The sequence below is a fragment of the Bos grunniens genome, chromosome 24, assembly GCF_055505025.1.
Source record: "Bos grunniens cultivar Pamir isolate PY7600 chromosome 24, Bosgru_T2T1.0, whole genome shotgun sequence".
NCBI lineage: Eukaryota > Metazoa > Chordata > Mammalia > Artiodactyla > Bovidae > Bos > Bos grunniens.
The window spans coordinates 7,428,612-7,453,226 of record NC_141188.1 but is presented as its reverse complement, the minus strand read 5'-3'; the positions used below and the strand labels follow the sequence as shown (position 1 = coordinate 7,453,226).

General features: G+C 38.1%; 1 long non-coding RNA gene across 1 annotated transcript; it reads left to right on the top strand.

The window, feature by feature from the left end:
• Positions 1-373: 373 nt before the first annotated feature.
• On the top strand, positions 374-24,460 carry LOC147345870 (uncharacterized). The gene is made up of 2 exons (XR_015153390.1): positions 374-639; positions 24,128-24,460. It is a non-coding gene; the product is annotated as an uncharacterized LOC147345870 (long non-coding RNA).
• Positions 24,461-24,615: the final 155 nt, after the last annotated feature.

The following is a 24,615-nucleotide window of genomic DNA, read 5'->3' as shown; positions in this document are numbered from 1 at the left end:
GCCACAATTCTGAAAGCTGGCTTCAAAGAAATGGGAACTGGAGATCCTGGGACTGGAGATTAAGGGTACTTAATCAAAATGACACTGGTCAGACCACTATGTGGCCAATTTCAAGGTTACTGTCAGAGCTGACTGTGCTGTTTCTGCCCGTAGCCCCCTCCCTCTGTCTATAAAAGCTCTTGCCCCCTGAAGGTCAGTGGGAAAAAGTCGGCCTTGGGGCAGGAGTCTGCCTCCCTACCTCCTCTCATTGCCGGTCCCTGCGATAAAACAAACATTCATTTCCACCAACCTTGCCTCTTCACTGACTTCAGAGCTGGGAGCCACTGGACCCCACTTCCGGTTGCAGTTTTTGGCGCTCACGTGGCTCCTCTGTGCTCTCGCGATATCGCAGTCTCCTGCATTCCCAGACAGGACTGTGGCCATGACGATGCCGTGAGATGGCTGGGACGAGCCTTGCTGCTCGCTTCTCTGCTCTTGGCTCGCTGGTCTCGGGAGGGAGATTTGGGGGAACATTCGTAGCAGCTGCCAAAGCCATTTATTTCGAGGGTCCTCCTTGTTTCTCTCCTGCTCGGCATTGACTGCCAGCTGACGTTTTTCCTTGGAAGAACGGAAAGATTCTTTTGGAAGCTCCAAGACCGAGTAAGTCTGCGGGTGTGCGCCCGGCTAACTTCTCTTTTGGGCACGAAGTGTTTTGACTTGTATTTGATGGTGAGGACATTTTGTGAGCACACAGTATCATTTGGGCATTTTGCCAACTGGTTGTGATGTGTGTCTACCATGGAGGACCATTTGTGAGCACGGAGAGGCATTGGGACATTTTGCCAACTGGTTGTGATGTGTGTTTGACGTTGAGGACCCTTTGGGTGGGGAAGTATTGATTTGGGACTCTGTCCTCGGTCATCCTCTTGGTAAATCTGGACAGTCTGTCTTCTGTGTGTGAATGTATATTCCATTTGTGTGGTTGGTATCCTTGTTGTATTTTGTAACGTAGGAAACTCAGGATCATTTTATTAGAAAAACTTTAGCTATGAGATTAATACCAAAGGAAAAGAAACTTTTTTTTAACAGTATATGACAACAGCATTCTACACCATTAACTTATTAGGGACATGGCTTTGGCTGACAACAATGCTATTATTTTAAAGATAATACCTTCATCCCTCTTCTCTCTCATTCCATTTCTGTATAATCTTTTAATTGAAAACTACTTATATGAATAGGCTTCTATATCCACTTCAAGATATCTCAAACTATACCTTGATTTACTTTCAAAAATCGACTTAATGATTACAGAATAGACGTATCCTTGGAAAGTGGGAGAGGAAAAATGAAAAATAGTGACATTGAGTTCCTGCACTTTCTCTGAAACACATGTAAATGTTAATAATACCCCAGTACTTGCTCATTCATTCCACAGGCCAGTTTCCCTTGTGACATGCTAAATGCAGTTGTTCAGAGTGTCTGGTGACCTCTAGCAAGTAGACTAGCCTTCTCTTCTAATGGATTCACCCATCGGAATGGTTTATAAAAATTTTCATATTATTTTGATTCCAAAAAAGGTAGCTCTTTCACATATCATTTAGTGTCATACAACAATCGCCAACTGTTTTGGCACCAGAAAATGGTGACGTGGAAGATAATTTTTCCATGGACTGGGGGTGGGAGGGAATGATTTGGGGACAATTCAAGTGCATTACATTTATTGTGCACTTTATTTCTATTACTATTACATCAGCTCTCCCTCAGATCGTCAGGCATCAGATCTCGGAGTTGGGGACCCCTGGTATAATATATAGTAGTTAGTAAGCAGTTGGTGTTTTTCGAAGGACTTTGTAAATGTTAGCTAATTAAAGCTTCACAATCAGCCTACATAGTAAGAACTATTAGTTTTCTTTTCATGCGTAAGAAATTGGAACCCAAAAATGTTAATTAATGTCCTCAAGGGCCACACATCATTGGTACTGTCTCCAGAACTGATAGCTAGTGATCTTTTAGGCAGCTCTACCCAGAAATCACTAGTCACCTTAAGAGACCTGATATACCACATATGAATGATGCTTTGTCATGTGGTATTTCAGGTATAGATTTTAATTTAAATGTCAGGGTCTCAACCTAAATAGATTGTGAAGTGTGGTTCAATCTATATTGACCCCCAGAATGTCATGTTTATAATTAATAGTCACCAGAGATACAGGCAAGTTTAATAGTGGGTTTCTGCAATCTGTAGGTAGATTTTTATCATCTACCCTAGTTTTCAGTGGGCTAAGTGTTTACTTGAGGACGACATTCCCCTATGGTATTTGGTAAACATGAATACAAGTGTTAAAAATATAATCATTTTGTCACCCTACCACATACTATCCTATTTTATCCAAGTTTAAAACCAAATGAATTTCAGCAGTAATGACTCCATATGGCAAACAAAATATTATAACAATTACTATTTATCCTTGTTGTTGTTGTTTAGTCTCTAAGTTGTGGCCAACTCTTTGCGACCCCATGAACTGTAGCCCACCAGGCTCCTCTGTCCATGAAACTGATACATGTACTACATAAAAAATAAAAGTAGGAATATGTAGAAAGTGTCTTGAGGTGTCTGTTTATTGTGCCTTCCTTTGTACTATGGATAGGGCTTCCCAGGTGGCTCTAGAGGTAAAGAACCTGCCAGCAATGCAGGAAACTTAAGAGATGTGGGTTTGATCCCTGGGTCAGGAAGATCACCTGGAAGGCATGGCAACCCACTCCAGTATTGCCTGGAAAAAAATTCCACTGACAGAGAAGCCCGGCAGGCTACAGTCAATGGGGTCACAGAGAGTAGGACATGACTGAGTGAGTAAGCGTGAACTACCTTTATTACTTGACTAAACCTTGCACTAGAATAGCCTGACTACCACTCAGTCGTCTTTGGGAAATATCTGAATTCTTTCAGAAGACCAGTGACTTGATAATCTGAAAATCTGGTAGTAGTCCTGTTTCCAACATGTCCATTTATGATATCTTACATTATAGTGAAGAGGATTTTATAAAAGCACATGAACTATATTTCAAGACCTCGTGGCTACATCACTAGTCCTTTACTGTTATTAAATCATAGGAAATACATCACAAATCTGGAATCCATCACTGACATGTCTTTTCTACCATAACCTGCATGACCAGTGGAGCATCGAGTCCTGTTGATTCCTTCTCCTGAATAGCTCGCAAGCCTCTCCTTTTCTCTGCATCTGCGCAGCCACCATATAGTTCAGGCTACCGTTGCTCTTCCCTGGATGATTAGAGCAGCATCTCACTTGTCCTTCTAAACCCACTGGGGAGTGGATTCAGTGAAACTCATGCCAGGGTTTCATTGTAGCAACTGTTTTTCTTTGAAATATTGTTTTAAATGTTGTCATCTTGTGCTTTGCCCCCTTCATGGTGGGTGAGACTCTCAGGGAATTATGACAGTGAAGACCCCATGGGATAAGTTCTTCAGAGGTGCTTGGAAGTTTCCTGATGCCAGGGCCTTCCAGTCAGTACATTTCACCAAAGTTACACAGGTCTCGGAAAACGGATCTGTCAGTCTACCCAGCAATGAAATGATGGGAAGATGAAAAGCTGAATTAAGTCTATGACCACGTGAATTCTGAGAGATGTCAGGGTAGAAAATAGCTGTCATAGAGATAGAAAATCTCGAGTATTCCAATTCTGAATCCTAATAAATTCAGCTAAAGAAAGATCAGATAAACACTATTTATTTGCCAGGTATGTCTTGGACCTAAAGTATTTGCATCTTAAATATGACAGACTGCATAAAAGAATATCTTAAAGATATTTATCAGTATTTCCTATCAGTGAGAACTATACTTATAAATATTTATTGTATTTCATATAATAAATGAGTATGAATAAAAAAGCAATAGAAAGACTCTATCTATATACTAAATTAATCTATATACTAAACTAATCTATGTACTAAATTAATAATATGTAAATTATAAGCAATCATTTAAAATATATCACATATTTTCAATAGATAACTAATAGAAGAAGTTTCAAAGGTGAATTAGTTATACAAATAATTATAGTAAGGGGTTTATGCACTCATTAGAAAAAAAATTGTTTCTGAAGCTTCTATGAATTTCTGAAATACATGGGTAAATCAGGAAAGCAAATATTGTGTATTCAATCACAAAATATTAATAGGGCATTTGTTATGTACCATTCATTGTTAATGTCAGTGATAAAACAATCAATGAGAAATGGCTTTGCTCTTGTAGGAATTCACTGTCCCTTAGCAGAGCACCAGACAATAATAATCATTTTTGGAAAGAGTCACATTAACACAAAATAAAATTCTGACGTAAAAAGCTGTCCTAACTTTGGGAATATGCGCTCTCCAAGGCTTAGTGGCATTGCTGTAATGAGTTCAGAAATGCAGAGACCTTTATATAGTAAAATCTCATTTTGAACCTAATGGAATTTCAGATATGGATAAATTTTTAAACCAAACATTTTTGAAAATAAAACTTCAGATGTAAAGGAGGATAACTGGATCATTTGTGCACAGTTGCTCAGTCGTGTCTGACTTGTGACCCTATGGACTGTATCCTGCCAGGCTACTCTGTCCCTGGAATTCTTCAGGCGAGAATACTGGAGTGGGTTGCCATTTCCTACTCCAGGGGATCTTTCCTACCCAGGGATTGAACCCAGGTCTCCTACACTGTAGGCATATTCTTTACCACCAGACCACCTGGGATCGTATATTTGGCAAATTGAGAAGAGAGCTGTTAGTTCAAAGTAAGTCTAGGTACTTCCTCCTAGGACTGATTCTCAATAAATATGCATAGTTTAGGCCTAAATGTAACACTTAAAATTACAAACAGCTATGACAACACATCTAAAGAAAATAAAATATGTAACATATCATTTAATTAAAATACCCTTTTTTTTAAGTTGTAGGTTGGTTATCAAAACTGGAAATGTACATTTAAAAAGAAAGAAAATCTATGATTCTTCAGTTCCAAAGAGTCCTAGAATCTCTTAATGAAACCCTATACTTATGTTTTTTAAATCTTCTTTCCTTTGTAACTTGGCTGAAAATGCTCTATTTGATTCTGTTTGACAGAAGTGAACATAACAAAAGGCAACAAAATCATAAAAGACCTAATGATGTTGAATTATTGTTCTGTAGCACACAGTTTATCTAGATCTTTAATGATATCTTTTCTCCTATTTTAAGCAAATCATCAGTCATGTATCTAAGAAGATCATCCAGGTGAACTGATAAAGTATAATAGTTTTACGGTGAACATATCAGACAATACCATAGTGATTTGCAGCAATACGTAATACAATTCCTATGGAAAAACACACCAAAATATTATATGTTGATATCTTGATGTTAATCAAAAATGCTCTTGTTCTCTAAAATCATAGCAGATTACTTTCTCCATCATAAGCATTATTTTTATTCTCCCTATTGATGACACAGACTACATCTGCAGGGAATAAACAATGGAGAGTTTACTCATAGTAAAACTGCTCATTTTAGTATTGATTAAATTCACAAGTTGGACATTACTTAGCGACTGAACAATGACAACAAAAACCGCAAGAAAACTTGAAGGAAGAGAGATGGGTACACACAGCAATTACCTTTTTTAATCATGGATCCCAGGTTTTTAATTATATTTTCAATTTCCTTTTCGCATAATTAGCTCTTTTCCTACAACGGTCACAGAGAGAGTTAAAAAAATAAATCCCAAAGAACAAGGAGACCAATGGAGGGAAATTTTCATGCTGCTTCCATCACCCTGATAGCTCTTCTTTCCCAAATTCTATTTTATTGTGTCTCTTCTTTCAGTTCTTGTCATTCTGTCTGCCATGCTGTGTCAGGAAAATAACCATAACACATACTGAAATATATGAAGAAATTTCTTTAGCTTCAGTAAAGAATAAAGAATCATACTTCTCAGAAAATGGAAGAGTCATAAAGAAACAAAAATTTGGGATCAGTCAGCTTTCTGAATTTGTGCTCCCAAGTTCTCATTAATTGGGTCACAGTTTATCTGCTGCACCTGAACTTTCAACAATTAATGTTTCCTTTCAGGTTAGCAATGCAATACAGACAATAGCTATTAAAATACAGAAAACCCAGATTGGAAACTACACTAACATCCCATTTACTGTTAACTTAATTGAGGTTTGTTTTTTTTTTTAACTTTTTGCTGTCACTAAAGGATAAACAGGTGGACAGGAGAATGCTGACACTGGGCTCGCAGGCAGATGTGGATAAAGCTGGTAGATACCATTTAACTAAGAATGAGATTCTAGAAAGGAGCTCATCGGGGAAAAGGCACTTGAGAGAACCCAAGATGAAAATAGTGTCAAGAGAGATTTTATCTACACAATCATTGTGCCAAGAGAGACCTCCACAAGCAAAGAAAGAGCCAACAATCTACGTATCAAGCAACATTACTCACAGTTTAAAGCCCCTAACTGCCAGGACAGGCTCTATATTTGATTTTTTTAGAATTTCTAGTTGAAAACATCATATATAGTATTAGCTACCATTGCTAGGATTATTTATAACTTTATACTCTTTTCAGTATATTATTATAATTTGTTATCGATAAAGATCCTCCAAAAGTCCTAATTGATTCTTTTAGTGTGGACTTTAAAAGCCATCAACATATTCTTATTGAATATAGCAAAAAAAAACCTAAATTCTTATCATGACATCTCATATTTTCCAAGATCTGGCCTTTGTCCATTTCTGTAACCTTGTTTACAGGCTGTTTTCATGTAAATTTTACTCTAATCTAAACCCATGATTATAGAATTCCTCATCCAACATACAGCAATTTGCTTCAGTGCTTAAATATTATGTCAAGGTGTTACTTCTTCCTCAAATAGCTCCCTTAGTTTGATGCCTGAAAAACACTTCACATTCTTTAGTGTTAGCAGGTCATTTTTTGCTGTAAATCCTTTCCTGGCCATGATCCATGAGGACTGATCATTGCCTTTATAAAACTCTCCCCACCCCCAACAACTACCATGTGTGTGCTTAGACCCCTCAGTCATGTCTCTTTGCGATCCCATGGACTGTAGCCTGTCAGACTCCTCTGTCCATTGGGATTCTCCAGGCAAGAATACTGGAGTGCATTGCCACTTCCTTCTCCAGGGGATCTTCCCAACCCAGGGATTGAACCCAGGTCTCCGGCACTGTGGGCGGATTCTTTGCCGTCTGAGCCACCAGGGAAGCCCAACAATGACCATGATGCCTACCATATTCATTTTCGCTTAATTACTTAGATGTTTGTTTCTTTTTCCTACTCTGCAATTAGGACAGGGTTAATACCAAGTCCAGGGGCTTCCCTTGTCACTCAATTGGTAAAGAATATGCCTGCAATGCCAGAGACTTGGGTTTGATCACTGGGTTGGGAAGAAGGTCCCCTGGAGAAGGAAATGGCAACCCACTTCAGTATTCTTGGCTGGAGAATTTCACGGACAGAGGAGACTGGTGGGCTACAGTCCATAGGGTTGCAGAAAGTCAGACACGACTGAAATGACTGAGCACATGCTGAATGTTGCTGCCACAGCCACTGCTAAGAGGCAGGAGTGAATTGCCCTATGCTCAAACACTTACTCAAAACTCAGAGCTCTGGGAGATGTGTGTAGGGTAGAGCTGTGGTCATGCCCACCACTCCCTTCACTAGGAATCCAGGAGAGGAAGAATTTGGTGTTCCTGTGATTCCATACAGAAATGAGAGCAAGTGAGTTTAATGTTCTTTAAATACCAACCAAAATCAGAGAGAAAAATCTCCCTCAAATCAAACTGATATGTTTGTGAGCTGTGAATGCAAGCTAGACAACTCACATAGGCAACATCTATTATATTGACTATCACAATGAAATTACTCTATTAGTTTCATTGGAGAATTTTTCATCCTATGATTTCAAAATTCAATAAACTGTTGTATTAGATTTTCATCACAGTTTGTTCATATCCATTTTTGATGACATTCATAGACATGTAAGAAATTTTAATGGTAATATTCTACACTATTCACAAGATTTTTTGTCAGAATAAATGTGAGACATTTTAAAATTAAAAAGAAATAAACATCTATGAAGCAAATAAGGATTTTTAGAGATAAAATTCTCTGGGGTGATTGGTAATCACTACTTACTGTGGCCCATCAAAACAAATAAATAACTGAAGACTATAGTTATAATTTTATGTGACTAATGTAAGTATGTATTTCCATTGACGAAAGAAACTATATTTTGAAGAATAAACTCAATCTGACATTCAAGGAATCATTAACTTCAAACCTCAGGCTTTTCCTGAAATGATAGGCCTTTCCAATGGTAAGAGAATTTTAATGAAGGGAATGGAAATAGCAAAAGAAATGACATTTCATGTCATTTTCAAACAAAACTCCTCTGGACCCTATCAGATAAAGTAGAAAAGGATGATATGCTTCCAGTCATTCAACTCATCTTAGGTATCATAGTATCTCAACAACATATTTATTTTACCATCAAGCATTTCCTAAAATGTGTTTTTCTTAGCATAGAAATATGTCTCAGATTTTTCCCCCCATCATCAAATATCAAATGAGGAAATTTGCTAAACAATTTATTCAAAAACTGCTAAATCATTCAACAAACTATGTAGTCATTGATGTAAGTTTATAAACTATTGAATTACATGGGCATATGCTAACATTTGAAATAAATATTTAAAATAAATATTACAGAATGATCTCAATAGTATAATCTAAATGTGTGTGAGTCTTGTATATTTCAGTCAGTTCAGTCACTCAGTTGTGTCTGACACTTTGTGGCCCTGTTGACTGCAGCACGCCAGGCTTCCCTGTCCATCACTAATTCCTGGAGCTTGCTCAAACTCATGCTCTTTGAATCAGTGATGCCATCCAACCATCTCATCCTCTGTTGTCCCCTTCTCCTCCTGCCTTCAATCTTTCCCAGCTTCAGGGTCTTTACCAGTGAGTCAGTTCTTCACATTAGGTGGCCAAAAGTATTGGAGTTTCAGCTTCAGCATCAGTCCTTCCAATGAATATTCAGGACTGATTTTCTTTAGGATTAATTGGGTGGATCTCCTTGCAGTCCAAGGGACTCTCAAGAGTCTTCTCCAACACCACAGTTCAAAATCATCAACACTTCGGCACTCAGCTTTCTTAGTAGTCCAACTCTCACATCCATACACGACTACTGGAGAAACCATAGCTTTGACTAGACGGACCTTTGCTGGTAAAGTAATGTCTGCTTTTTAATATGCTGTTTAGGTTGGTCATAACTTTTCTTCCAAGGAGCAAGCGTCTTAATTTTATGGTGGCAGTCACCACCTGCAGTGATTTTGGAGCCCCGAAAAATAAAGTCTCTCACTGTATATTTGTATATTGTTTACATAATATTAAGTTGGGTGTATATTTAGGGTTTACAGATATTTAAATGTTCACAGTAAGTAAAACATCATGAATTGTATCAGATCAAGAGAAGAAAACTGAACTCTATTTTAAAAGACAAATTTCATAACTCAACACATATTATTCAATTTAATAGTATAATTTTTCCATTCTAGTTTAAACTATGAAAAGTACACACATATACTCATTAGATAGCTTTTTGTAACATTAGGCCTCTTGAAAGCACTGCTGCAAATGAACTGTTTTGACTAAAAATTATTCTCACACTGCTTAAACAAATCAAATTGTAAGCACGTTCTTTTGAACAGTTTCCTTAGACAAATCCCTTGTGTGGTTATTACCCCAAACTTTGTATAAACAGTTTATTTTTCCTTATCAAATCACACAATCATTACACCTGAGAGAATTAAAGTAAGGCAGTTTAAATAGAATTATCTTACTAAATTTCATCTCAAATTTTAAAGAAATTTCAGATTTAAGAATGCTAACCCTAAAATAACAGGATTGCAAGGTTGCAGAATATTGTAAAATGCTACCATTAATGTAAAATCCTTTCTGCAGTTACTATTTTCCATTCATCACTTTTTAAAAATAAGTTACCTTAGATATACTTTACAACACCCAAAACACACACAGCTCCAAAGGCAAATATTCTTCAAGGCAAGTAGATTTTGTTAACTTTTTAAAAAAGCTCTGTGTTTTTAAAATCTGATTTCATTGAATTATTTTAAACTGTATATGTGAGTTTAGATGTCAGCTTGTCGATGTGATGTCTAAAAAAAATATGGAGTAATAATGGAAAATATCCACAAAAGATTTGTTGTACTTTTACTTTGAAATTTTTATTGGAGTATAGTTGCTTTATCCACAAAAGTTTTGAGGGGCTAAGTTAGTTAAATACAGGCAAAACAGTTTATCGCACAGGCCTTATCATTGCTCTCAGATCCAGTAACTAAATTGGTGATTATTATTGTCATCATCATCATAATTATTATTTAAGTCACTCTCTACAATTGCTTAATCATGCAATGATCCTTCTGTTAATACTGAGATTTACATAAATAAAGTATATCTGGTTTCTTTTCCTACAGTAAAGTGAAAGTCACTTAGTGGTATCCAGGTCTTTGTGACCTCATGGGCTATACAGTCAATGGAATTCTCCAGGCCAGAATACTGGAGTGGGTAGCCTTTCCCTTCTCCATGGGATCTTCCCAACCCAGGAATCAAACCGGAGTCTCCTGCATTACAGGTGGATTCTTTACCAACTGAGCTATCAGGGAAGCCCCTACAGACTGTCACAAATGTAATTCAATGTTAATTGCATTTCCTGTCATCAGATCAGATCAGATCAGTCGCTCAGTCATGTCCGACTCTTTGCGATCCCATGAATCGCAGCACGCCAGGCCTCCCTGTCCATCACCAACTCCCGGAGTTCACACAGACTCACGTCCATCGAGTCAGTGATGCCATCCAGCCATCTCATTCTCTGTCATCCCCTTCTCCTCTTGCCCCCAATCCCTCCCAGCATCAGAGTCTTTTCCAATGAGTCAGCTCTTTGCATGAGGTGGCCAAAGTACTGGAGTTTCAGCTTTATCATCATTCCTTCCAAAGAAATCCCAGGGCTGATCTCCTTCAGAATGGACTGGTTGGTAGAGAACACTTTCTAGATATTAAAGGGAAAGTGAATGTATTTATACCATAATAGTAATATATGAGCTTCTAAATTCAAAAAGCAGGATACGCCTTATTCTTTATTTTCTGCAGCTAAAAAAGGGGGAAAAATGCTCTTTACTGTGGAAACTCATATTTCTTTAGTCCTTCACAAAGGAAACTGCAATTATTTAAAAGTTAATTTTTGTGAAGAAAAAAAAAAAACCGTAAAATCAGGAATGCTTACCTCCTTGCTGTTGACGAAAGCTTCTAAACATAACAATTAATCCAGTGTGATGAAGTCAAATATCTTCAGAACTGAAAAAAAATCACTGAATCACTGAGATGCACCAAAGATAGAGCACTTCCCTTAAGTGTTTTTGTTTCAATAAGAAGAGATTATACACTGACCTTTTCTTTAGCTGCCTTGGTTTCTCCATTTTTAATCATTATACAAGATTTGGTAGGAATCTTTGCTGACACTTTGCTCCTCAGGGGGCAATTAAGAGTTTAGTGGAAAAAGAAAATCATTTTACTTTATTACCGAAAATGACAGCAGAGAGGCCAACATATTGGGACTGCCAGAGCATTCTCCCGATCTCAGCAACACGAGAATCCATACAGCTGCGCTTAAGGGAAATTGCATATCCGAAAAAAAATAAATGATAACATACACACCACACGTAGATCTGTTACGATTACTGACTGCTATCTTACACCGCATTTAGAGCTACTTCACTTAATTCTGTACCCTTGTGCAAATAGACTTGTTTCTAGCAAATCTGCTATTTTGGTTTTTGTCTTATCTTACTCTGTTTTATATTTCCAAATTATAATACTTTGATAAGGATTTTACTTTTTAGTGCCAAAAAAATGAAAGGGAACATCAGCATTATTTTCCCCCAAGTGAATTAATTTAAATTAAACAATTATGTTTGGAGAAGGAGATAGCAACCCACTCTAGTACTCCTGCCTGGAGAATTTCATGGACAGAGGAGCTTGGTGGGCTACATTCTGTAGGGTCGCACAGTCAGACATGATGGAGTGACTAACACCTTCATTTTTCTTTTCAAGCAGTTATGTTATTTTAGAAATATCTGTACATATATTTTAGGAAAAGAAATACTCAGTGTAAAATGTAATATGAAAGGTTTATTATTCATTGTAACTGGTGTAATACACTAGCTACTGTAACAATCGCCCCCCCCCCCCCCAATTTTTAGCAGCTTAGCACAGCAAAGTTTCATTTCTCCTCTCATGTTGGTGAAGGAAAATTTGGGGCTTATTTTCTTTTTTTTTTGGGGGGGGGGTGGGGGTTATTTTCCATCCATCCTGTGGTTTCTCTGCCCCTTGGAGGCCCTGATTCTTCCACTAGAAAATTCACATGAAGAGAAGAACGCGAGAAATGGAGCGAGAGAGAGTGAAGGAAATTGAACAAGAAGACATTTTAGGTGCTCTGCCTGTTGATGTATGTGGTCTTCCTCTGGTTCACTATCTAGGAGCCAGATCTGTAGCTCCACGAGATTTTCAGCGATGTGATGTGGTCTTGACATTTTTCCTGGGAAAGAGCTTATGTGTGGTCATCAGCATTCTCTGTAGGAGTAAGTTTCCTTTGAAAAATGTTTTAATTAGTGTCAACTTAAATTGTGGATCTTTTTTGAAGAAAATGTTGATTATTTTAAACCATAATCACTGTAGCCACATCTTTCTCAACAAAGATGTTAAGGACAAAAATGAAATATAATTTACATCACAGGTGTGCATGCTCAGTCATTCAGTCATGTTCTAATCTGCGACCCCATAGACTGTAGCCCACCAGGCTCTTTTGTCCATGGGATTTTCCAGGCATTAATGCTGGAGTGGGTTGCCGTGCCCTCCTCAGGAGATCTTCCCAGCCCAGGATTCTAACCTGTGTCTCTTATGTCTCCTGCATTGGCAGGCGGATTCTTTCCTATTGCGCCACCTGGGAAGCCAGCACAAGTAGAAGCTGTAAGAGCAAACTCGCAGTTCCACTGTTAATCATTTTTCTCTGCCTGAGAACCCTCTGTTTCAAAGAGGGAAAGCCCCTTTAACCTAACACGTCAGTAAGGAAATGAATATAATTTTGTTAATATCAGCTGCTGAGATTTCTTCTTCTTTTTTTTTTTTTTTGTTTGCTGCTGTTCTTTCTGAAACAAAATCCGCCAAAACAGAGAAGGATGATATATTTTAAACAACCTATGTTTTAAATACTTTTTAGATTGCCTATTTCTCTGCACTAGAATGTATTTTTCATGATAAAAGTAATCCTGTATATTTTATACTCTGACTTGTGCCCAGCGCCTAGAGAGTAGCTATTATAAATGGGCTGGACCTCAATAAATACCTGTGTAAAGCATAAATGTTTAGGGTAGAGTCTCAGCCCATTTATTTTGTGGAGGAACCTACAGCAGGAAAACTTTTAAAATTAATCTGCTTCCAAGTTTAGTACAAAATATGGTTAAAATTGTATGCCCTATTTGTTTTAAAAGAAGAGGACACATATCCTAAATACATTTAGTGAAATAGCAAGTATGTAGAATGGAGAGCAGTATGGTGTTTCCCACTTATTAACCTGCAGTTCTCTTGAGAGGAGACACCCTTCATGGTATCTCTAGATCATCAACAATCTACAGTAAATGACTACTTACATCCCTTTGGGCTTCCGTTGTGGCTCAGCTGGTAAAGAATTCAAATGCAATGTGGGAGACCTGGGTTCAATCCCTGGGTTGGGAAGATCCCCTGGAGAAGAGAAAGGCTACCCCCTCCAATATTCTGGCCTGGAGAACTCCATGGACTGTATAGCCCATGGGACTGCAAAGAGTCAGACAGGACTGAGCTACTTCTGTAGGGCTTTCCTGGTGGCTCAGTTGGTAAAGAATCCAACTGAACCACCTGCAATGCAGGAGACCTGGGTTTGATCCCTGGGTTGGGAAGATCCCCTGGAGAAGGGCATGACAACCCATTCCAATATTGTTGCATGGAGAATCCCCATGGACAGAGGAGCCTGGCAAGCTGCAGTACATGGGGTCGCAAAGAGTCAGACATGACCGAGTGACTAAGCACACACAGCAGGATTCTGTAATACCCTACCTCTACAGAAAACTGCAATCCATTTATTGCCAAGGAATACTATGTAAATCCACTTAGTATGTCTCAGCAGCTCAAGTGAAAAAGAATTCTTTCAGGAATCTTGCTGTTTCATGAGAACTGTCTTCTTACAATCGTGTGAAAGTTATTGATGTATCTAGGTATTCTCTGCAGAAGTCAAGAGTTACGGAAATTCATCCTCTGAACTCTCTATTTTATAAATTAATTTCAGTGGTGTATGAAATAAGAAAAACAACATCCTGTGAATGCAGCTATAAATATTATTTTAAGGTGTGATGTATTGTTAATGTGTGCTTTAAACATACGGAGAGGGGAGAATTAGCTCTCTATGGACTATATGTGTTCTCAGTCACTAAGTCCTGTTCGACCCTTTGCAACCCTATGGATTGTAGCCTACCAGGTTCCTCTGTCCATGGGATTCTCTAGGCAAGAATACTGCAGTGGGTTTGCCATTTCCTTCTCCAGGGGATCTTTCCAACACAGGGATTGAACCCACCTGTCCTGCATCTCCTTCCTTGGCAGGCGGACTCTTTACCACTGAGCCACTTGGGAAGCTCTAGGTATTGATAATCACACTGGACCACACTCTCTGAGTATGTTCCTTTCTGGGGACATGCATAATTATGATCTTCTGAAGTTGTTCATGATTCAAAAGACTAGAATATAGATAATAGTAATGGTCAATATAAAAAAATCACAAGTGATGCATCTAAAATTAGAAGCTACCGCAGAAAACCTAATGCCTCAGGGAAATCAGAAAGGAAAAAGGATTTGAATGGTGCCTGGAAGATCCTCCAGAGAAACAGTCTCAGCACAGCCTAAGTTGTTCTTTCCTCAGGCGGCTGGTAGGAAGAGGTCAGAAGGAACTGAGCCTCAGCAGGAGGAGAGGAGTCATTTGACTCTCACTTTCTGTAATTATATTGGTGGTAAATTAATTTAGTAATTCAATTTCTGCTCCTCTCACTTGAATTTGAGCTAATTAAGATTCTCCATCATGCTGTTGAGTAGTATATCCTCAATTGCTAAAACAAAAATTATAGTAGTTATTTAATAAATTCTTATTGAGGAGTGACATGAATTGATCAGTTGAAGAGCCTCCTGGAAGATTGAATTGCCAGTGAATGTCTACTTATGAATACTCTGAGAAATATAAACTGTGCTTTCAAAATTTATTAAAAAATACTATAAAATTACAGGGATATGATTGTCTTTATTTATTTTCAGTTTTCAAATTGTTTTATAAAGACAGCATCTTGTTTTTTTTTCTTCTAAAAGAGAAATAAAGGAATATTAAAACAATCTATATAAAATGGCTCCGTTCGGTGGTATGTTTGGGATCTCACCTTAAAATAATATAAATGATTAAAGATTTACAGTAAATTATTTGATAATTGGAGAAGGAAATGGCAACTCACCCCAGTGTTCTTGCCTAGAGAATCCCATGGACAGAGGAGCCTGGTGGGCTGCTGTCTAGGGACAGAGGAGCCTGGTGGGCTGCCACCTTATGGGGTCACAGAGAGTTGGACACAACTGAAGTGACTTAGCAGCAGCAGCAGCATTTGAAAATTAAAAGGAGAAGCTAAAACATAGTTAACCTGCTGAAGGTTAAAAAAATGCCAAAATTCATACATAGGTATACAAGTGCAAAATTAAAAATATAATTAATTCAATTGTAAGAAACATTAAATATAGAAGACCATTTTTTATAACTATAGAATTTATTAGGCAGTAGAATGAGCTCTTGAGGGAATGGATTGTAGATTTTGTACTTTGAGTCATTTAAAAACTGTGCAAATTGAACACTTAAGGATGCCCCAAAGGGAATAGTCCTTTATTAGTAATAGGATTGAATAGATGAACTAATACAGTTTCTATTCATAATGTTACTTATGTTATCAATCTTTGACTAAAAAAGTATACAAAGATAATAATCTCACTATCTACATGAGTGGTTAGAATATATTACATAGAATATTGATGTTACTAATTAAAGCATAGATTAAATATTATATAAAATGTTAAATGTCAAGTTTATACTAAAATATATTTTCCAGGTTGGGATTGAAATAAATTATTTAAATGAGTGCTACTGCTAAGCCTGATGAGAAGAACTATACGCTTCTTAGATGACATATCAATATTTCTATGAAATCATTGTTTTAATTTGATTAGTAATGGAGCAAAATACAAATTAGGAGAAATTAAAATCTCCAAATAATAGGGAATTTTGAGCATGTGTTTGTATATAATAGCCATTTTTAATATTTTAACCTAAGCTTCAATCATGCTTAAATTAGAGATGATGTATCATTGTTTTATCACAAGTAGAGATTTTTATCGTATAAACTATTTCAGAATTATGAAAAAGTGCAATTTTCTGGAAATGGTTAGTAAGATGGAGCCCAACAACTTGTTTTAAATAGTAATTTATTTTTATTTATTAATCTTTTTCATTTTTTGGCTGCGCCCAACAGCATGTGGAATCGCAGTTCCCCTGCCAGGGATGGAACCCCTGCCCCTACACTGGAATGGGCCGAATCTTGACCCCTGGACTTCAGAGAAGTTCTCATGCTACACAGTAGAAACTAACTTAATATTGTAAAGCAACAATACTCCAATAAAAAGTAGTTGTAAAAACTCCGTGCAAGAAAATTGAGGTAGAGTTACTGTAATAATGCAGGCTACTTTCATTTAGAAAAGTAAGTGCTCCTATCAATAAATCTAGTTCTGATTTCACAATTAAAGATAGCCTCCCTGGGGGCTCAGTGGATAAGAACCTACCTGCCAATGCAGGGGACACAGGTTCAATCCCTGGGTTGGGAAGCTCCCCTGGGGAAGAAAATGGCAACCCACTCCAGTATCCTTGCCTGGGAAATCCCATGAACAGAGGAGCCTGGCAGGCTACAGTCCATGGAGTCTCACAGCGTCCATCAGACATGACTTACCAGCTAAACAGCAGCAAACAATGTAAGATAAACATTCAACTTCTTTAAATATTTTCAAAATTCATAGTCTCTGTGCAACTCCCTGTACGTGCCTGTCTACTCTTGGGGGAGAAGTTTGCCCTGTGATCTTCTCTTTCACATTGATTCAGGAAGAGTTGTTCATTTTTCAGTCTGTTTAGCTTTTTACTTGTTTGGATGATTTGGTGACTTCCATGTTCTTCCCCCACAGAACCAACAACCAACTGTCTCCTATCTTTTTCTCCATGACTAACTGTCCTTTCCTCTCACAAAATCAAATTCCTCTCACAGCTAGCTCTCCTTCTTTGCCAGAAAACTTACTGTAGTATCTTCCTTATGTGTCAACAAGAATTAAACTAGAAAGTAGAGGCACTTTCCTCAAACATTTTTCCTTAGTCAGATGAAAGCCTTTTTATCCCATTAGAATGTATTTCAGTGTCTTGAGGAAATATGAAAAGTTAGAATCATTCAATAACAAAGTGCAACTACTTTACAAACACAAAAATAGTCAGTGTCTATAAGCATATATAATTCTATAAATAAGCACCAGTACTACTTCTTAAATTTATAATTTATATAAATTTATAACATAAATTTAAATTTATGTTAATTGACCTTCACAATACTACTGTAATGTTTTTCTTATTATTCTTGCATTAAAGGTCATGCAACTGGGACTTAGAAAAAATATATGCTTTGTCTTTGGGTGATTAGACATTTCAGGTATAAAATAAATTTTGAACCAAGTTTTTTTTAGTATTTATTTTTATTTTTAAGTTACATATATTTAGTTCAGTTCAGTTCAGTTGCTCAGTCGTGTCCAATTCTGAGACCCCATGGACTGCAGCACATCAGTCTTCCCTGTCCATCACCAACTCTCAAAGCTTGCTCAAACTCATGTCCATCGAGTCAGTGATGCCATCCAACCATCTCATCCTCAACCATCTCATCCTCTGTCATCCCCTTCTCCTCCTACCTTCAATCTTTCCCAGCATCAGGGTCTTTTCCAGTGAGTCAGTTCTTTGCATCAGGTGGCCAAACTATTGGAGTTTCAGCTTCAACATCAGTCCTTCCAAGAATATCCAGGACTGACTTCCTTTAGGATGGACTGATTGGATCTCCTTGAAGTCCAAGGGACTCTCAAGAGTCTTCTGCAGCACCACAGTTCAAAAACATCAATTCTTTGGTGCTCAACTTTCTTTATAGTTCAACTCTCACATCCATACATGACTACTGGAAAAACCATAGCTTTGACTAGACAGACCTTTGTTGGCAAAGTAATGTCTCTGCTTTTTAATATGCTGTCTAGGTTGGTCATAGCTTTTCTTCGAAAGAGCAGGCGTCTTTTAATTTCACCATCTGCAGTGATTTTGGAGCCCCAAAATATTAAACCTGTCACTGTTTCCACTATTTCCCCATCCATTTGCCATGAAGTGATGGGACCAGATGCTATGATCTTATTTTTCTGAATGTTGGCTTTTAAGCCAGCTTTTTCACTCTCCTCTTTCATTTTCATCAAGAGGCTCTTTAGTTCTTCTTTGCTTTATGCCATAAGGGTGGTGTTATTTGCAGATCTGAGATGTTTGATATTTCTCCCGGCAATCTGGATTCCAGCTTGTGCTTCATCCAGTTTGGCTTTTCACATGATGTATTCTGCATATAAGTTAAATAAGCAGAGTGACAATATACAGCCTTGATGTATTCCTTTCCTGATTTGAAACCAGTCTGTTGTTCCACATCCAGTTCCAACTGTTACTTCTTGACCTGCATACAGATTTCTCAGGAGGCAGCTCAGGTGGTCTGGTATTCCCATCTCTTTAAGAATTTTCCACAGTTTGTTGTAATCCACAGTGAAAGGCTTTGACATAGTCAATAAAGCAGAAGCAGATGTTTTTCTGGAACTCTCTTGCTTTTCCGATGATCCAACGAATGTTGGCAATTTGATCCCTGGTTCCTCTGCCTTTTCTAAATCCAGCTTGAACATCTGGGAGTTCATGGTTCACATACTGTTGAAGCCTGGCTTGGAGAATTTTGAGCATTACTTTGCTAGCATGTGAGATGAGTGCAATTGTTCAGTAGCTTGAACATTCTTTGGCATTGCATTTCTTTGGGATTGGAATGAAAACTGACCTTTTCCAGTCCTGTGGCTTGAATTTAATTTTATTTTTAAGTTTTACATACGTGTGTGTGTGTGTGTGTGTGTGTGTGTGTGTATGGAGTATAATACATTTACAATGTTTTGTGGTTTCTGCTGAGAAGTTTTGGTACATATACACAATGGAATATTACTCAGCCATAAAAAGAATAAACTTGAGTCAGTTCTAGTGAGGTGGGTGAACCTAGAGTTTGTTTTACATAGTGAAGTAAGTCAGAAAGAGGAAAACAAATACAGTATATTAATACATATATCTGGAACCTAGGAAAATGATACTGCAGAACCTATTTCCAGGGAAGGAATAGAGATGCGTATGTAGAGAATGAACTTGTGGACACAGTGGGAGAGGGAGAAAGTTGTAGGAATGGAGAAAGTAGCATCAACATATGTACACTATCAGTTGTAAGATGGATAGCTGGTGAGAAGTTGCATTGTAGTACAGGGAGCCCAGTCTGGTGCTCTGTGATGACCTGGAAGAATGGGATGGGGAAGGGAAAGAGGCCAGGGAAAGAGGGGATGTATGCATAATTATTGTTGTCTTGAACCCTGTTTTTTATTTTATTTTTTAAACTTTGACTCACAATCACTCCACACAGAGATTCTCCCCAAAACTGTATTATCAGTTTTATAGGAAAGACTTAGGAAAAAAGTCTCTTGTGAGTTGGCAAATAATAACTGAGGTTATTTCTATACATGTATCAAATTCCTCACTTTGAAGACACATTATCCTTGACCTGTTAATAACATCTGAGAGTTTGAATAAGGAGTCACAACTCTTTGATCTTAACTGTAAATGTAATGTGAGTACAATGTAAATTTCAATTTTCTATTTATCAAAAGCCTGGTGTATGATATAAAATTTCTTCCAAAGGGCCTTGTTAGCTTTTTAAAAACTTTATTTACTTTTAATTGGAGGATAATTGCTTTACAGTGTTGTGTTGGTCTCTGCCATACACCAATATTAATCATCCATAGGGTTAGCTGAGTTTTGTGATAAAATATGATATCCATAAGAGATTTCCAACATGTCATGCTTTTAATTTCCCAATGACCTGTACTCTTCAGCACGTCTTCAATTTTAATGTTTTAAAAGGATCATTTAATAAGAGTTTCTTTCCAGTGGCAGCCAGTTATTCCACATGCAGGCATTGAGGTGTTTGCCTTTCTTTAAAAACTATTGATCAAATATGTTTCAATTCTGCCAACATTTCCCTTATGACCACCCTAAAAATAAAGCAGTCCTGATCCGACACTAATGTGGCATTCTACTTGCAGTGAGTGACTGTGTGTTGTTGATTGACTTAACTGGGCACAGAAAGTGAGCCGGTGTACACTTGTTATGAAGAACAGGAGAGAGGGGTTTCACAGACCCGCAAGGGAACCACTCTGGAGTCCCTGGAAAGAGAGGAAGAGGTTTCCTGTTCAACTGTGTATCAACATAGTGATGCTTACCCTTAAAAACTGCCCCTGTTCAAACTCTGCACTACATTTTGGGGACAGCTCCTTGCCAACTGTAATACCACACAAGTATAAAAGAATAAAAGGTTTTCTGTATGTTTTCACTGTGACAAAATTTCCAGCATAGTTCTGAGAATATACAGTGGAGAATATTTTTTCTCTTGTTTTACACTGAGTCATAGGCTACTACTTTCTCTATCTGAACAAAAGAATTAAACAGATCTATGTTTGTATTCATGATCTTTGAATAGCAGTGTTATTAACTGATAAATGCTTTTTTCCCAACCATTGTTCACTCAGGATACAGAGGGAAAGAAACACAATTTTTCTGATTATCTCCGAACATCAGTTTGGCTATGGACTAGTCCACCTGGAGTAGGGACACTTACCCCACATGTGAAAATAATTAGGAAAGAGCTCTCTCCAAATGAACATATTGTTCTACGTTAAAGAATGCCTAGTGGATAAAAGGTCTCTTTCAGTTCCACGTCAGGTGGAAATCACTGAAACAATTATATTAAAAATAGGTGGTGGTGGTTTAATTGCTCAGTCATGTCTGATTCTTTGTGACCTCATGGACTGTAACCCACCAGGCTCCTCTGTCCATGAGATTTTCCAAGCAAAAATACTGGAGTGGGAGACAACTCTTCAATTACAAATATTCCTTTAAATTGATGAATTACTGACCTGAACTTTGATTTCTGTTTTCTATAAAATGAATTTATATATGACCTAATTACTATGAATGTTCTGTAATGATTATTGGCAAAATCATTTTTCCTCATTTTTTCAGCTTTCTTTTAAATTTCAATCCTATAAAAATGTTACAAGGATAATTCAATGATTGGTATGCATTTGTTCCACAGAGTCTAACTCTTGGGATTTATATCTTAAGGGCTTCAAATCTAAATGGGTACAGACAAATATACTATTTTAATACATAGTATAGTGTGTTATCGGGGAAGGCAATGGCACCCCACTCCAGTGTTCTTGCCTGGAGAATCCCAGGGACAGGGGAGCCTGGTAGACTGCCGTCTATGGGGTCACACAGAGTCGGACACGACTGAAGTGACTTAGCATAGCATAGCATAGCATAGTGTGTTATGAAGAGTTAACAAGAAATAAATCTAAGTGAAAGTAGTTTTCATTGAAGAAGATGCTGTTTATTTGAGTTGCATGAACTCATAGAGTTTGAGTAAGAGGTAAATAGGAAGAAAGCTGTTCCAGAAAGATGGAATAGTTTGAGCAAGTCATGAAGACTAAAACATAAGACATATTTCTAGAAATGTGACAAGTCATTTAGAATTAAAAGCGTGGGAATCATTACAAAAGAAATGAAAATGAAGACAAAGAATGGAGTCAAATAAGAGAGGTGAAAAGATTTAAATTGTGTATTTTATAAGTAGTTTTTCCCACAGAAAACAGACTCTTGAAATATGAAAGCAGCCTAGAGTGGCTTGTAAGACTTTACAGGAGTAAAAATCCGTAATGTCCAAGGTTAAAGTAGAACCTTTAATAACATCAAAGGTGTACATACATGTATTTTGAAATTTTGCTCCCAAAAGAAAAGTGAGTAAATATCCAATATCACCAAAATACCTTTCACTGAAAATGGCACCATTTTCTTATTTCCATGTTTGCTTCTGCCAATGATGACCTTGGATCTCATCCACGTTTTTGGTTGAGCAGTAACTGTCCTGACTTCTGTAATATTCCCCACTGATGAGCAGAAGATTACATCCTTAAACTTTAGCTTGGATGGTTGATGCTTTGAGCATTGGTACGTGACCAACCCCTGGTTTTACTTCAGCATGTTTTCTCTATGATTGCTATATGGTGGTATTGATGTCTTAGCTATTAACAAAGGAAATTTTTCTGTTGTTATATGGTACAGTGGCATGATCGTGAGCTACAGATTGTCTAAGAACTAGATCTGAATTATGGCTCTGTCATTAACAGGCGAGAAGTTTATTTATAAGTGATTGTAATAAAAGGGGCTTCCCTGGTGGCTCAGAGGTTAAATTGTCTGCCTGCAATGCAGGAGACCCGGGTTTGATCCCTGGGTCGGGAAGATCCCCTGGGTCAGGAAGATCCCCTGAAGGAAATAGGAACCCACTCCAGTATTCTTGTCTGGAGAATCCCGTGGATGGAGGAGCCTGGTAGGCTACAGTTCAAGAGGTTGCAAAGAATCAGATACAACTGAGCGACTTCACTTTCACTTTGTAATAAAAGAACCTAGTAAGGTTTGATGATAAGTACAGAATATACTGGATGGTTTCCAGAACAGTTTCTGCTTTAACTGTACAAGCACAGTTACTCCAAATGCAGCCTTGCTCTTTACCTGAGTAATCCACACGCTTCACTCCATCCACATCATCGGTGCCTCCATTTTCAGGCATCATGGTCCTTCTTCATCTCATGTGAAACATGACCCCATCTGTGGTTCTGAGATTTATATCAATTTCATTAATTTAAAGATCTGCTTCCTTATTGCATGTTATGTAAATATAAGTTAACAACTTTCAGAGATAAATGAAAAGGTGGGGGATATGTGAAGCATATGATCCCTGAGACCATAATGACAAGTGCTTCTCTTCCAAATATTGACATAACGCATTAAATGTATAATACAGTGTATGTGGAAGATCCGACCTGTATTTAGAATGCTTTAAATGATTTTGAACACATCAGTTCCTTCTTCACATTTTAGTAAAAGCTGCCCACAGTCCCCTGAGTGCTAGCCACGTGTCCTCTGTTCCACTCAGCTTTCCAAGTGCGGTCACCTCCAGTGTCCAAGTTCTGTAACTGCAGGGCTTCTGCCTCCAAAACAGCGCCATTCAGTAACACACTCCCTTTTAATAATTCCTCTGGGGATTTTCACTAAGTTTTGGCAGAAGAAATTTAGCCTTTGTATCAGACTCTGGGACCACTCACAGAAATGTTTTGGGAAGGTTATGCGCATATCCACACCGCCACCTTCTCTCCTCCATGATACATCCATATAAGACACGGTACATGGACAGCCTTAGAAGTACGTCTTTTCTGAGGAATGACAGTCTCAATTTCACTTTAACCTTGTTTTCCATCAACAGAGTTAACCCCTGGAGAGAGGCCAGCGCCCCAGTCATGACAGAAGAGTCCCTTTACAACAAGTGTCCCTAGAGACACAGCTCCATCTGTTGTAGTGGGCAATGCTAATACAATAGTTTTTGTCATAATATTTTCAGGCATGAATGAAAAACACACACAGGCATTGCAAGGGAAAGCACACAGGAAGCACTGCCCTGTTTGAAAGTGGAGATGCCAGTTGCAATCATCTTTCGTTTGGTATTTTCCAGTAAAGCACTGCAGGGCTGCCCTGGTGGTCCAGTGGTGAAGAATCTGCCTTGCAATGCAGAGGACACCAGTTCCACGCTGGGCCTGGAAGACCCACATGCCATGGGGCAGCTAAGCCCATGCGCCACAACTACTGAGCCTGTGCAGTAGAGCCTGGGAGCCACAACCACCGAAGCCCACATGCCTGAAAATCCGTCACAGCAAGAGAAGCCACCACAGTGAGAAGCCCACACCCCGCAACTGGAGAGGAGCCCCCGCCCTCCACAACTGGAGAAAGCCCACACGCACTGCAACAAAGACCCAGCAGAGCCAACAAATAAATAGTGGGAAAGAAAGACAGTGCGATGTAATTACTATTCTACTTTCACTTTGCAAGAATACATTGTCTTCAGGGATCTCCTCATTTACCTGTTTTTGTACTTGTGTGTGGAAGTTCACTCAAAGGTCTACAGCTGTCCTCGTGTACCAGTTTGGGGTTAAGCAAGCTGTA